We start from the raw sequence: 16,228 nt of genomic DNA on the forward strand, positions 1-16,228 counted from the left end.
ACCTTGCACTCTGTACGTAATGAATTCCTGAACCTTGTACAACACACTCCTGAACATTGCACTCTGTACAACGCACTCCTGAACCTTGCACGCTGTACATACTGCACTCCTCAACCTTGTACTCTGTACAACGCACTCCTGAACCTTGCACTCTGTACGTAATGCATTCCTGAACCTTAAACTCTGTACGTAATGCATTCCTGAACCTTGCACTCTGTACATAATGCATTCCTGAACCTTGCACTCTTTACGTAATGTATAACTGAACCTTGTACTCTGTACAACGCACTCCTGAACCTTGCACTCTGTACGTAATGCATTCCTGAACCTTAAACTCTGTACGTAATGCATTCCTGAACCTTGCACTCTGTACATAATGCATTCCTGAACCTTGCAGTCTGTACGTAATGTATTTCTGAACCTTGCACTCTGTACGTAATGAATTCCTGAACCTTGTATTTTGTACAACACACTCCTGAACCTTGCACTATGTACAACGCACTCCTGAGCCTTGCACGCTGTACATACTGCACTCCTGAACCTTGTACTCTGTACAACGCACTCCTGAACCTTGCACTCTGTACGTAATGCATTCCTGAACCTTAAACTCTGTACGTAATGCATTCCTGAACCTTGCACTCTGTACATAATGCATTCCTGAACCTTGCACTCTTTACGTAATGTATTTCTGAACCTTGCACTCTTTACGTAATGTATTTCTGAACCTTGCACTCTGTACAATGCACTCCTGAATCTTGTACTCTGTACAACGCATTCCTGAACCTTGCACTCTGTACATAATGCATTCCCGAACCTTGCACTCTGTACGTAATGCATTCCTGAACCTTAAACTCTGTACGTAATGCATTCCTGAACCTTGCACTCTGTACATAATGCATTCCTGAACCTTGCACTCTTTACGTAATGTATAACTGAACCTTGCACTCTGTACAATGCACTCCTGAATCTTGTACTCTGTACAACGCATTCCTGAACCTTGCACTCTGTACGTAATGCATTCTTGAACCTTAAACTCTGTACGTAATGCATTCCTGAACCTTGCACTCTGTACGTAATGTATTTCTGAACCTTGCACTCTGTACGTAATAAATTCCTGAACCTTGTACTTTGTACAACCCACTCCTGAACCTTGCACTCTGTACAACGCACTCCTGAACCTTGCACGCTGTACATACTGCACTCCTGAACCTTGTACTCTGTACAACGCACTCCTGAACCTTGCACTCTGTACGTAATGCATTCCTGAACCTTAAACTCTGTACGTAATGCATTCCTGAACCTTAAACTCTGTACGTAATGCATTCCTGAACCTTGCACTCTGTACATAATGCATTCCTGAACCTTGCACTCTTTACGTAATGTATTTCTGAACCTTGTACTCTGTACAATGCATTCCTGAACCTTGCACTCTGTACAACGCTGCCAGGAACCATGCATCAGACTGAGAAAGAAGTGCAGTAAAAATCACACTATTTAATAAAATGGTATAAACAGAGCAAATTTTGTCAAAACATAGAGTTCGGTAATCAAACTGGGGAGTCAGAACAAGCCAGAAAAACAGGAGTCCAGAGATTAACCAAGTTGGGTGCAGCAAACAGGAACAGGAATCAGAAGGGAAGTCAGCCAAGAAAATGTCTTTCACAGGAAAACACAGCAGAGAGAGTCCGGATATGTTGACCAAGGAAAAGGCACAGAACATCTGATCCAATGAGTTTATATAACCAGCAGCTCAAGCTGATGAGCAGGAAATAAAGGCCAGATGAGTCACTGTGGAAGGAAGAGTCTTTGGCAATTAACCGACAACTGATCACAGAGCTCTAAAAAGGAAGGACTGAGCCCAGCCCTGACAGTACCTCCTCCTCAACGACCCCTCCCCCTCAAAGGACCACCAGGTTTGAGGGCAAAACATCTATGGAAGGCATGGAAGAGGACAGGAGCATGTACTTCCAAAGATGAGACCCAAGAGCGTTCACCCTTCCAATGAACCAGGTACTGTATGTGCACATGGAAGCTACGGGAATCAATGATAGATTGTATCTCTTATTCTTCATGGTTCTCAACCTAAACTGGGTGAGGACATGGTACCGAAGTGGTGAAACGGTTGCATACCAAAGGTTTAATAAGGAGACATGAAATACATTTTAATATGCATATTAGAAGGAAGGTCTAAAGCACCAGCCACTGGGTTGATCCTACAGAGAATATGGAAAGGCCCAATAAACCGTGGTGACAGTTTTAATGAGGGAATAAGGAGTGGGAGGTTGTGAGATGACAGCCAGACCCTGTCCCCAACTTGGTAGGAAGGTGAAGGTAGGTGTCTGCTGTTCCGAATGGAGTCTGTACCTATCATTGGCACGTTGCAATGACTCTTGGACCTGTACCCGAGTGGAACGAAGACCATGGAGATGATCCTTTACTGCAGGAATGCTCTGAGGAACAAATGAGTCAGGCAACATGGATGATTGGAAACCATAATTCAACCTGAATAGAGAGAATCTGGAATCGATATTGACGGCATTATTTTGAGCAAACTTCGCCCAGGGCAAGCCAGCCGTGCTGATCAATATTGTGTGTTTTGGCTTACGTGTGCTCATTGCTCTGTGTCCTACGTCTGATCCTGTTTACCGACTTTGGCTTGTTCTTGACTGTCCTCGTCTGCCTCATACCCCGACCTTTGGCGTGTTCTATGACTATCCCTATCTGCTTGCTGCCCTGACTTTTGGCTAATCTCCTGACTATCCTTGTTGTTCCAGGCTGCTGCTTCCTTCCTCTTTCTCTTGTAGTCTACTGAGAGCATGAGCTGGGAGACCCTGGGGGCCGCGACCTGGAGCCAGTTGCAGCGCAGTCCATCTTCGCCACTAGAGGCTCTGGTGAACACCTGCTGGCTCTTAGACTCCGCGCCCTGGGGAATCTATGCTCTAGCTCCCAGAGGGATCTGTGTTGGTGCTCCAGTGGACCTGCCTTTCTGAACCTCCCAGAATTCCATCCACAGCAGTCAGTCCTAGGGTCCACTACCTTAGCGATGCACCCCTGATTCCAACAGAGTGCATTTGTTACCTGGCCTCAGGCGACCTGACGGTGAGGAAATTACTTGAAATTGGATTATCTCATGGCGAAGAGCCCCCACTCTCATGGTCAACAGAGCACTCTCATGAGTCACCTGCACAGGCTGTAGAGGTCTCCCATCAATTATCTCAATGGCAAGTGGAGTGGCACTATATAAAGGAAAGGATAGTGCACGACTGCCCTAGTGTGATACCATTTTAATGATTAAAATTAAAAATCAAAGTTGGAGGTATTGCACTCACAAGCATGGGATATGAATCAGCTGGACGTATGCCTCATTTCCTGGTCTGTATCACTGGGTTGACTTCCAAGAGCGAGTGATGGTGGTGAGGGGTATTAAAAAAATCCTCCTTCCTCCTCTCATCAAGCTGTGTATGTTGCTGAACAAACACATGGACCAGCCGGTGCTGCATGACGTCACCCGCGGCCGGAAAGGGGAGTCGAAGTCTTCTTGGAAGTCCATTTTTGGGCATGCTGCTCACATCATCCTTCTTGTAAGTCCACGTGTCATTCAGGCATAAAAAGTCCCTTGCACAGTCGCCATGTTTGGTTCTTTCGGTGAAGAGAGGACAAGGAGGGGGAGGGGCGTTTTCCTCTTGCAAGACCATATTTGTTCTTTGGAATGAGGAATTTTAGGAGTGCAGTAGAAAGGAGGGGGGATGGAGTGAGTGGGGGTTTGAACACATCTGAATAACTCTCCGTTGCCTTTTTCTTCCAATGTTGAATTGTAACTTTAAAACACTATGGCCCGTGTATAGGTCACCACCGTTTATGATATTTCCATTCCATCAACCACGACAGCTTATCTGACACTCCAACCATCCAACAGGCACGATCCATTCCATTCCCCAGAATAACTGAGAGTCACACAGCTCTGGTACTGGTTTCAAAATGAATGAACACTTTTAATGGTAACTTAGCTTTCTTATATACAATTTTAGAAACCAAGTGAACAATGAATCAACTCCACCCACAAGGCGTTAATTATCCCCAGACGTCCGGACTCCGATACTAAGTGATTCACCTGCATAATACACATTTCTATGTCAGACGTTTTGGCACCGATTTAACATGACCTAATTACTACAGCTGAGAAGTCACATTCCTTTACTAAACATAATTGACATGCTAATTCCCTATCCCTGAAAGGAGACATCTGACCCTTAGACTGCTAAATCACAACACATATCTATCATCAATAGCATCTTCACACAAACAGTGTTATTAGCATACATAATGAAAGGTCTTGGAGCAGACCCAATTAACACCTCAAAAGCATGTGTCCTCACATTGAAGGAGACACTCTTATTGACCGGGTGTGGGTCAGCATGAACCAAACTGTAATATTCCTGCAATATGAATTATCAGTTATCAGTCACATCTCATGTAATTTATAATCAATATTTCCCAAAAGGGGCACAGGGTAAACCTAGGCCCAAGAGTTATTAGTGACGCTGGCACAGGAGTACCCCTCATCCTTCAAAAGTCTCTGGGTGTCATGGGTCATTCCGTTACAGCCCGGATTCACAAACAGCGGCGTATATTTATGCCGCCGTAGCGCATCTTCTTTATGCTACGCCGACGCAGCGCAGAGAGGCAAGCACTGGATTCACAAAGCCAGTGCTGCCAAATCTGCGCTGGGTTTCCTAGGCGTAAGCCGGCGTATGTTGAAGTGGGCGTGAGCCATGCAAATGAGGCGTGACCACATGCAAATGATGGGCTGAGTCTCAGACAGATACGTATAATGAACGGTGCATGCGCCGTCCCGTGGACGCATCCCAGTGCGCATGCTCAGAATCACATTGGATCTACTCCCTAAGATACGACGGATCACTGCCTATGGCGTGAACGTAACCTACGCCCAGCCATATTCACGTCCTACATAATCTACGTAAAATACGTCGGCTTGTGTTCCCTGGTGCAGCCCTTTGCATGGATGCTGCTGAGTTACACATCCTTTATGGGGCATAACTTTACGCCGGACGTATGACTTTACGCGCACTGCGTCGGACGGACGTTCGAGAATCGGCGTATCTCCCTTATTTGCATATGTAAATAGCAAATCAATGGGAGCGCCAAATACATCCAGCCTAAATATGCGCCCACTCTACGCCGGCGTAGGCAAGTTACGTCGGTCAGATGAAGCCTATTTTCATTCGTATCTTAGTTTTGTGGGCATGGCTCACAGATACGACGGCGCATATTTGCACTTACGCGGCGTATCTCGAGATACGTCGGGGAAAGTGCTTTGTGAATCCGGGCCAATCTGTTTCTTCATGTAAGGACAATAACAATATTGCAGTATATACCCATATATAATAACTCCATCAACATTTGAGTAGCTCTATGCATAACACAAAAATTATTCATTTTATTTTCACTTCCATCACACTTTGGCAAACTGATCCATGCAGTGATCCTGCTCATCCAATCTGGAAACAATATTAACAACAAGTGGATTGCCTGCAACTTCTGAATTCATGGTCTTTGCCTACTTTCAGGAACCATGAATCAGACTGAGACAGAAGTTCAGAAAAAATCCCACTATTTAATAAAATAGTAAAATGGTATTAAAGAGCAAACGTAGTCAAAACAAGCCAGAGTTCGGTAACCAGGACGGGTAGTCAGAACAAGCCAGAGATGTGACACAGATTTTGGTCCTGTAAAAAAATGAGACAATACTGGTCTTAAATTCAGAGAATCTTACAAAAATTCACAGAATACCGGATAACAGAAGACCCTGCCTTCCTATTGCTTTATTGTTCTCAGATCCCGGTGCAGACTTAAAAAAGGACGATGCTGTGTCATATGATCAACGCAGCTAAAGCAGGAGTCACTCTGCACTGGAGAGACACTAGACCACCCTCAGTAGCAGAGTGGCTCAATAGGGTAAGAGGGATAAGGGCTATGGAAGACTTGGTCCTCTCAGCCCAAAACAAGAGAGAACAGTATAATCAATTTTGGATGAAATGGAACTCATTTATGCATTCGGAGGAGGGGAAGAGATTACTAGATGGGGTTTTCGAGGAGTGAGGAGTACCGATTAGGAGGTACGGACCTGCATATAGTGAAATATAGAAATTTAATCACTTCATCTCTTTTGGGAAGGGAGTGAGGTTTTGTCCCCACCTCCCCCCCCTTTTTTTTGTTTGTGTTTGTTTTGTTTAGTCATCTGGGGGTAGGGAGAAAATGAAAATTGGGAAGGAGGAAATAGAGAGATGCCACCAATCAATATTTTAAAGCCCTAGGAGCATGGCAATGGTGAAAGAGGGAAATATAGATAAATGCAAATGAGTGTATAGGTATAAATATTGTTGATTGCTATGATCGATCTAGACACACTAGGGCGGGGGGAGAGTGTAAATGTAAATGCATATATATATTCAATGGATTGTAGCTGTGATAATGTATCTGTTGCTATTCCCCCTTTTTTTTGTGGTAAAATAAAAGATTAAATACAAAAAAAAAGAGATGCACAAATGGAAATGAATGGTAACGCAAGCGCGCCGTGCATTTGAAAATGCGCAGATGTGAACGAATAGTAACGCATACCCAACGCGCATTGCTGTTTGTTCTCTAAACACATGACACGGCACATGTTTACTTTGCTGGTTGCTGTGTGTTTGGAAATGTGTAAATGAGAACCCAGCCTAAATGGTAACACTGATGTGACTAGGGATGAGCTTCGAGTTCGAGTCGAACATAAGTTCGACTCGAACATCGGCTGTTCGACCGTTTTTAGAATTATGAACTTTATGGGCCGTTCGCGCCAAATTCGAGTGGCTCATCACGGCCCATAATTCACTGCAGCATCGCAGTGCATTGCTGGCTGATGATTGGCCAAGCATGCACTATGACCCGCATGCTTGGCCAATCACAGCGCCATCTGTACAGAGAGCTGTAATTGGCCAAAGCCAGGGTGGCTTTGGCCAATTATGTCTCAGGGGGTTTAGTACACGCCCCACACTGCGTGGCGGCCTTGTGTAGTGTGTTGTGGCGGTGGTTAAAGACAGACAGAGAGGGAGAGACAGTGTCATTTAATTTGAGTTAGATAGAGCAGGCAGGCGAGTCAGTTAGCTTCAGTTACAGTGTGTAGAGGAAATATATGCATCCCTGGTTTTGTATATATATTTATACACTCTATTCAGTTTAGCTAGATCTGTTCCTGTATTCTCTTCCTAATATACTGACAGGCAGGTAGGGGATTGTGCTAGCTGCAGTATTTTCACTTAGTGTACTGTGTCCTTTGCACAGTGTGCACCTAATGCTTACCTGAATACAATTGCTGGCGTTCTCATACAAATACAGGCAGGGACCTGCAGTATTTTGATTTTGTGTCCTTTGCACAGTGTGCACCTAAAGCTTACCTGAATACAATTGCTGGTGTTCTCATACAAATACAGGCAGGGAGCTGCAGTATTTTGAGTTGGTGTCCTTTGCACAGTGTGCACCTAAAGCTTACCTGAATACAATTGCTGGTGTTCTCATACTAATACCACAGGAAGGGAGCTGCAGTATTTTCAGTTAGTGTACTATGTCCTCTGCACAGTGTGCAACTGAAGACAAATTTGTTTGTGTTCTCATACTAATAATACTACAGGCAGGCAGTTAATTCTGCTAGCTGCAGTATAATCAGTATATATATATACATCCCAGCTTTGTGCAGCTACATCTCACTGCAGGCCATTAGTATGTCTGGAAGGACAACGAGGATAGGCAGACAGTCATGAGCCAATAAAAGCGGGCAAGCAGGCTCTGTGTCTAGAGGCAACAGTGCTGGTCATGGACACAGTGCATCCTCATCAGCACTGGGCTGTGGGACACCCTTGTCCTTTTTTTCGGCAGCTGGCCGTGTTGAGCCACAAAATGCTGAACACTTGGTAAAGTGGATGATCAAGGTACTTTGTCTGGCAAAGCAGCTGCCAACGCGGCCTCTTCCCTCGGCTCATTGGCATGCATCACTCCTTCCCTAGCCCCACCGTGTCCTCCTGAGGAGTCCCCCGAACTGTTTGACCACAGTGCTGTGTACATGCTGCAGGAGGATGCGCAGCATTTTGAAGGCTCAGATGATGGTACCCAGCTAGAGGAAGGCAGAAACGTGAGCCCAGAGAGAGGGGTGCCCAAGAAGGACAGCAATCTGGAAGTCATGTTACCCCAGCTGCAGCATACTGCCAGGTTTGCTCCAGTGATGAGGAGGGATGGGATGATGAGGTCACTGACTCTACGTGGGTGCCTGATAGGAGAGAGGAGGAGGAGGAGGAGGAGACACATCTCCAACGAGGCAGGATGCCCTCCAGGGGCCAGCTTAAGTGCAGTACACCGACTGCATCACATCGCAGAGCTCCGCATGTGTAGGGCGCTGCTGTCTCTCCGTGTCATTCAAAAAGTTCTTTGGTGTGGGCCTTTTTTGAGAAGAGTGCATCAGATCGCACCTCTGCTTTTTGCAACATCTGTCTCAAGCGTATCTTTCGTGGTCAAAACATCACCCGCTTGGGCACCACATGCTTGACCAGACATATGTCGACCTGCCATGCAGTTCGTTGGCAAACGTACCTAAAAGACCCACACCAAAAACAAAGCGGACCTCTCCTTGCTCCTCATCAGCTGGGATCTCCAACCCCACTATACCTTCAGTCCTCTCTGAAACCTGCGCTGAGAGAAATGAAGGTATAGAATTAGGTGTGTCACAGCCAAGTACTTGCAGGCAATCTGATATTGGTACATCGACGTCAGATTGTACCAGGCAAATTTCCCTGCCCCAGCTGCTGCAGCGCCAAAAGAAGTTCGCTCCCAGCCATCCACATGCCCAGCGGTTGAATGATAGCTTGGCTAAATCGCTAGCACTTCAACTGCTGCCTTTTCAGTTGGAAGACTCTGCCCCCTTCTGTGAGTTTGTGGAATGTGCGGTTCCTCAGTGGCAGGTTCCCAAACACGGAAGGTGATTCCGGCTCTCTACCGGCATGTGAAAGGCAATGTCTTGGCCTCGCTGGACAGGGCGGTCAGTGGTAAGGTGCATATTACCGCTGACTCATGGTCCAGCAGGCATGGAAAGGGACGTTGCCTATCTTTCACGATGCATTGGGTAACTCTGCTGGCAGCTGGGAAGGATGCAGGACAGGTGCAGGTGCAGTAGCGTTGGAGGTTGTTCCGCCACCACGCCTCCAAAATGCACTACTGGTGATTCTGACACACCTCTCTCCTCCACCCCCTCCTCTTCATCTTCCTCCATGGCCTCTTCCTGTGCTTTGTCCCCGGAACCAGCGGTGCTCCGTAGGTGTTCAAGGGGCTATGCAATTACGCAGGCAAAGAGATGCCATGCGGTGCTTGAGCTGGTGTGCTTGGGGGACAGGAGCCACACTGGGGCAGAGGTTCTGTCAGCTCTGCAGGGGCAGGCTCAGAGGTGGTCGCCACACCAGCTTAAGCCAGGAAAGGTGGTTTGCGACAATGGCACCAACCTCCTCTCCGCCCTCCGACAGGGACAACTGACCCATATGCCCTGTTTGGCTCACGTCCATAACTTGACAGTGCATGCATCAGTGACACTGTCGCTCTCATCCACCTGTTGGAGCACGCGCTGCGTGGAATAAAAGACAGGGCACTTGAGGCAGAACAGAGGGAGGAAGAGGCGGACTTCCTTACCTCTCAAGGCCCCCTGTCATGTATCAGAAGTGACCAGAACTGTGTGGACTGCAACGAAGGAAACCGAAAACAGAAATAGGTGAAAGTAAGTAAGTTTATTTAAAGTAAATAAATATAAATGTGAATACACCACCAATACAATAAGTGAACAAACCAAACAACCAAAACAGTGACAGTGACAGTAAACAACCAGCATATGTATCAAGGGGGAGAACCAGAATCAAAGTCAAGCCAGGCCAGGGATAATTAACAGGAGATCAGCAGATGGGGAACCAGGAGTAGACAGACAGGGACAATAAGGAAGGAATCAGGCTGCAGGGAAAGGATCCAGGGATGCAGGAACAGAAACAACAGTATCAGGTATCAGGGCACGAGGACAATACCTGGGCACTTGCCGGGTATTTGTACACATCTCCTGCAATCAGTCTCAGGTGATGCCTAATTCCAGGAGATGTCGGCCCCACACTGCCAGTAACCCCCCCACTGGTGGACGCCAGTACTGCAGCCCAAAGATTACATAATACCACCACCAGGGGAGAGCTCCCCTGGCAGTTCCAGACTGCCAGGAGACACCTGCTGGTAGACCACAGTACTGCACGCCAAATTTCAGGTAGTGTCACCAGCGGAAGGAACCTTTCCTAACAGTACCCTCCCTCAAAGGAGTGGCCTCTGGATGCTCCAACTAGCTGCTGCTGAGACAAGTCCATGGCATCAAGTCGGGCAGCGGGCAGAGTCACACTAAGCTGGGTATGAAGACAGTCCAAAGTATCAAACCAGGCGACGGGCAGCTCAAGCTTGGCAGCAGGTATTTCAGGCAGGGCATCAGGCACCAGACAGCGGGCACCTCGGGGCAGACAGCGGGCTCCGTGTAGTCGAGCTGGGCAGCAGGCTCCGGGTTGTCGAGCTGGGCAGCAGGCTCCGGGTTGTCGAGCTGGGCAGCAGACAGGAACACCTCAGGCTGGGCAGCAGACAGGAACAACTCAGGCTGGGCAGCAGACAGAAGCTCATCAGGCTGGTCAGCAGAGAGAAGCTCATCAGGCTGGCAGCAGACAGAAGCTCATCAGGCTGGGCAGCAGACAGAAGCTCATCAGGCTGGGCAGCAGGCAGAAGCTCAGCAGGCTGGGCAGCAGACTGGGCAACAGGCTCATCAGGCTGGGAAACGGGCACCTCGGGCTGCAACACTAGGACGTCAGGCTGGGCAGCTGGCACTGGAACATCAGGCTGGGCAGCTGGCACTGGCACGTCAGGCTGGGCAGCTGGCACTGGCACGTCAGGCTGGGCAGCTGGCACATCAGGCTGGGCAGCTGGCACATCAGGCTGGGCAGCTGGCACATCAGGCTGGGCAGTGGGCAGATCAGACTGGAAAGCAAGCACATCAGACTGGAAAGCAGGCACATCAGACTGGAAACCAAGCTCATCAGACTGGAAACCAAGCTCATCAGACTGGAAACCAAGCTCATCAGACTGGAAACCAAGCTCATCAGACTGGAAACCAATGGGCACATCAGGCTTGAAAGTGGGCACATCAGGCTGCAAAGCGGGCACATCTGGGCAGGCGACAGGCACATCAGACTGTAAGGCAAGCTCATCAGACTGGAAGGCGGGCACATCAGGCTGGAAGGTGGGCACATCGGGCTGGAAGGCAGGCACATCGGGCTGGAAGGCGGGCACATCGGGCTGGAAGGCAGGCACATCGGGCTGGAAGGCAGAAACCGGGACATCGGGCTGAAAGGCAGAAACCGGGACACCAGACTGGAAGGCAGGAACCAGGACACCAGGCTGGAAGGACGGCACCGGGACCTCAGGCTGGAAGGACGGCACCAGGACACCTCAGGCTGGAAGGACGGCACCAGGACACCTCAGGCTGGAAGGACAGCACCAGGACACCTCAGGCTGGAAGGACGGCACCAGGACTTCAGGCTGGAAGGACGGCACCAGGACTTCAGGCTGGAACACTGGCTCTGGCGCTTTAGGCTGGAACACTGGCATCAGGACTTCAGGCTGGCATACAGGAACTTCAGACTGGCATACAGGAACTTCAGGCTGGACAGCAGGCAAATCAGACTGGTCAGCAAGTACTGGTACATCAGACTGGGCAACAGGCACTGGTACAACAGGAACATCAAACTGGGGCACAGGAACTTCAGGCGGAGACACTGGCTGGTTAGTAGGCAGAGGTTTGGCAGAATCAGGTGGGTTATCAGGTTCAGCTGGCATGCAAGCAGACTGGAGCAGGTTGATTGGTGTTTGGGCAGGTTGGGTTACTGGCAGGATCGTTTTGGTTGAAAAGAATTTTTGTTTTTTCTTTGGCTTATCCACTGAAGCTCTGTAGGTAAGGGGTTCAGCAGACTGGAAAGGAGGATTGGGATATGACAGAGAAGAGGTAACAGTAGCTGGGGAAGGTTCTTGTGGGTTTGTAGGCAGCTGAGAAGAGACAGGTGGGTAGAATGCAGGATAGGTACATGGAGCAGAGACTGGATATGAGTATTTGGTTAGGAGCAGTGTATACTGTGCTGCAACTGAGGTTGACATGGGTGATGGGGAAACATACATTTGGGTAGGCTGATGTCTGATGGCAGAGGTGGTTTGTTTGGCTGGGGCTGATTGCACCATGTCAGACCATGCTGAGAGTATTGGTTGTACAAACTGTAGTTTTAAATCTCCCTGTCTAACAAGAGACTGAGCAGACTCAATGCACTCAGCAATCACTTGTGGAGAACATGCTGAGTAGAGTTGAGCGGACACCTGGATGTTCGGGTTCGGGTTTAAAAAAAAAGTTTGGGTTCGGGAACCAGACCCCGAACTCCGAACCCCATTGTAGTCAATGGGACACGGACTTTTAGAAAAAAAAATGTGCAAAGGTCCCCGCAAATTAGGTCTGGTATGGATATTAAGGGGAACCCTGCCGTCAATTTAAAAAAGAAATGACGTGCAGTTCCCCCTAAATATCCATAACCAGACCCTTCAGCAGAGGGTATGTCAGAGGGTGCGGGGTCATGTGACGGGTGGCCCTGCCTCCTCTATATAAAAAGCCATACTATGGATACAACCTGATTCATATTGAAATAAGGAGTGAAATAATCATGGCCCTCTGGAATACAGGGCAGGGCCAGCTCAGTACAGATCTTGATCAAAGGCTGCACCTCCCCAAACAGTATATAACCCTGATTGACCAGGGAGTGAGCCGATCGGATAGCTGCAAACAACTGGTCACTAGACCATCCTTTCAAAGCCTGGTGGCAATAATCACCACTTTCAGATGCCAGCAGAGACAAATAAACAATTTCATCAGCATTCATGTTTGCAAACGAGCTAAACCAAAGTGGTTCCCCTGTGCAGCCACTTCTGATCAAGGATGGCCCTGGTATTCTGTCATGTATCATAAGTGACCAGAACTGTGTGGACTGCAACGGAGGAAACCACAAACAGAAATAGGTGAAAGTAAGTAAGTTTATTTAAGTGTAGCGGGGTCATCCTATCAGACTATTTATAGCCTGAATCTTCATCGGAGCTCCAGCCACATTTGTACATATATATGTTGATATGTCTTTAAAGTTATGCATTGTGGGATCAGAAGTACCGGGACATATGGACTTCATTGACACTTAGTAGGAACAGACTATACTTCCCACAATGCTTTGCCTTATTGGAGCACATGACACCTCCGCACAGACTTATGGGGGAGGTTACTTAAGGACAGAGAGAATCTTTCTCTCTGGACCTGCATCTTCTCCTCTGCGGAGCTGTGTGGAGCTCCACAGCCAAGCTGTTAGGCCTGAAGCCTGGGCCTGAATTCACCGGAAGACCAACCATCCTGAGAGAAGCAAGACCAAGGGTGTCCAGCCTGTGTTCCAGGAGACCGGAGAGTTCGCCAGCTGACGATTGAAGAGCAGTGGGGAGCCAGATACTGGAGACCGTGTGTTACGGAGCAGTGACTGATCGTTTGTCTTTATGAAGTACTCAGGCGGATCGGGTCTGTTCGGGTGAGAGGGCACATGCCTAAAGTTTTCTACCCCACGTCAGCTTATAACTTAGTGTCACTCCATAGGCCGGAGCCACGTGTTGATATATGACTGAAACTGAGAGGCCTAGCAAGTTGAGAGTTATGCCAGCATAGTACTGACGCTGACCGGAGATCAGTTCATCCGCCTTGGTGTTTATCATACCCTGTTTGACTGAGATCTTTTACCCTTTCGGATTACAATTTAAAAGTGCACCAATGGCTGCCACATTAACTCTGTTCTTAGAAGACATCCGGGAACTGTTAGAGCCAGGCCTGGCAAAAGGTTCTTTACACTAGCTGTTCTGCAGGACTGCCCGCTAGGGGGAGCTCGCGAGCATAGATTGCCTAAAGTAACATAAGTTAAATAGCATTAACCTGTTCGTATTAGATTCCCTTTCTTTACTTGCTGACTCTCGCAAGGGCCCTTGCAGAGTCATTGTGTGTTAACCACTTGCTTACTGGGCACATAAACCCCCTTTTGGTGGTATTTGATCACCTCTGCGGTTTTTATTTTTTGCGCTATAAACAAAAAAAGAGCGACAATTTAAAAAAAATATATTTTTTTTACTTGTTGCTATAATAAATATCCCAATTTAAAAAAAGAAAAAAAGATTTCTCAGTTAAGGCCGATACGTATTTTTCGACGTATTTTTGTAAAAAAAAAAGAAAACGCAATAAGCGACTGGTTTGCGCAAAAGTTATAGCGCCTACAAAATGGGGAACAGAATTATGATTTTTTTTTTTTTTTTTTTTTTTTTTTACTAGTAATGGCGGCGATCTGCGATTTTTTATTGGGACTGCGATATTGCGGCGGACGTATCGGACACTTTTGACACAAATTTGGGATCATTCACATTTATACAGCGATCATTGCTATAAAAATGCACTAATTACTGTATAAATGTGACTGGCAGGGAAGGGGTTGACACTAGGGGGTGAATATTGTGCTTTTATAAATGGATCCATATATGGGCACAGTGGAACTTCCTGTATGTTTGTCTACACTGAAGGATGAACTAAGACTGTCATGTGTTTGTTTAAACAGTCATAGTGTGCCGAGAGCATATGTGGTTCAGTTGATCATACTGTATGATTAGTTCTGAAAAATAGTGTATGATTAGTTCTGAAAAATAGTGTAATTCAATATAATTACGTTTCTTTCAGAAATAAAATATTTAGGAAAGCCCAATATAAATTAATGTTTGTTTGCAAAATTTAAAATGGTTATGATTGAAAGTATAGTAAGAAGAGAAATACAGTAATCTGGTAAAATTGGTGCTTTACAAAATGTAATTTAGTAATGGCATAAAGAGGGTTCAAATAGGAATGTAGATTGGATTCATTATATTTACTATAATCAACAGAGGTTCTAACAGCGATGCACTCCAAGGTATAGCTGAACAACTAGAGGCCACTTCACAAATGACTTTGTAAAATCGTATGGCCCTAGACATGATTTTAGCTAACAAGGGGGGTGTATTTAGAATGTTACCTGGGGACAGTATTTTGGGTGATAACACATCTGTACTCAGGTATAGCAATTGTGTTTCTGCTTATATTGGTTGCAATAATGTTCTGTTGTATTGACTGTATTCTCCATTACCGTCCTTACCTGTTAAGAAAAACACATACCACATTCTCAAGTGGGGGAAAGAATAGTGTTTGACTGCTTCCTGAAGTATAGTTGAAGAAGGACTATGGATAAGCCCTGTCTGGACGCTATGCAAAACATAAAAGAGTTCACAGTAGGGAGGCCAAACCAGGGACAAAGAGAGCATAAGAACAGTACTGATAAAATAGTCATTTTAAGGGGGGACTGTGATGAAAGTTACTAAAATGAAAATTTTGTGTTTATGTTACTTTTCTCCTAAACCATTCAAATGTTGCTTTTCTTTCTTAACATTGTTTTATTTCTTTCATTTCTTCATAAATGCACATGTGTGTGTGGGTATATACTACAGTGCTGTTACTTTCCTTAAAAGACATTATAGAGTTAATCAATTCTCTGAAGAGATAAATGAAGACAGCTGTTACCTCTTACTTCAAACCCCTCCCTTGTACTCACTCCAAAACCCCCTCCATCGAAGAAAGCCCCTGTGAATTTGAGTAGAGGACCCTGTGCTCTGAGTGTGCCACAAGGACTTTGTGCCAAGAAGAACATGTGACAGGAATACCCTTATATGGACTAAGCCAATCAGTTGTGCTCATGTGAATGATGTCATTTTGTCTATAAATCTATGCTAGCAATAAAGACTCCCCCTCTTGACGTTTGGACACCAAAGAAAGCAGTGTGTTTTTTTTGTCATTGCTTTCCCGATTCGGATCAATGGCAGAATGGGTTTTTATGCTCTAGAGTTGTGCTAGAGGTTTAATCCTTTTTTAGCATGACAAACCATTATACAGAGCAGGGAAGTATAACAAACTATTTCACATAGCAGGGAAGTATAACAAACCATTACACAGAACAGGGAAGTATAACAAACCATTACACAGAGCAGG

Source organism: Rana temporaria, chromosome 1, assembly GCF_905171775.1.
Source record: "Rana temporaria chromosome 1, aRanTem1.1, whole genome shotgun sequence".
Lineage (NCBI taxonomy): Eukaryota > Metazoa > Chordata > Amphibia > Anura > Ranidae > Rana > Rana temporaria.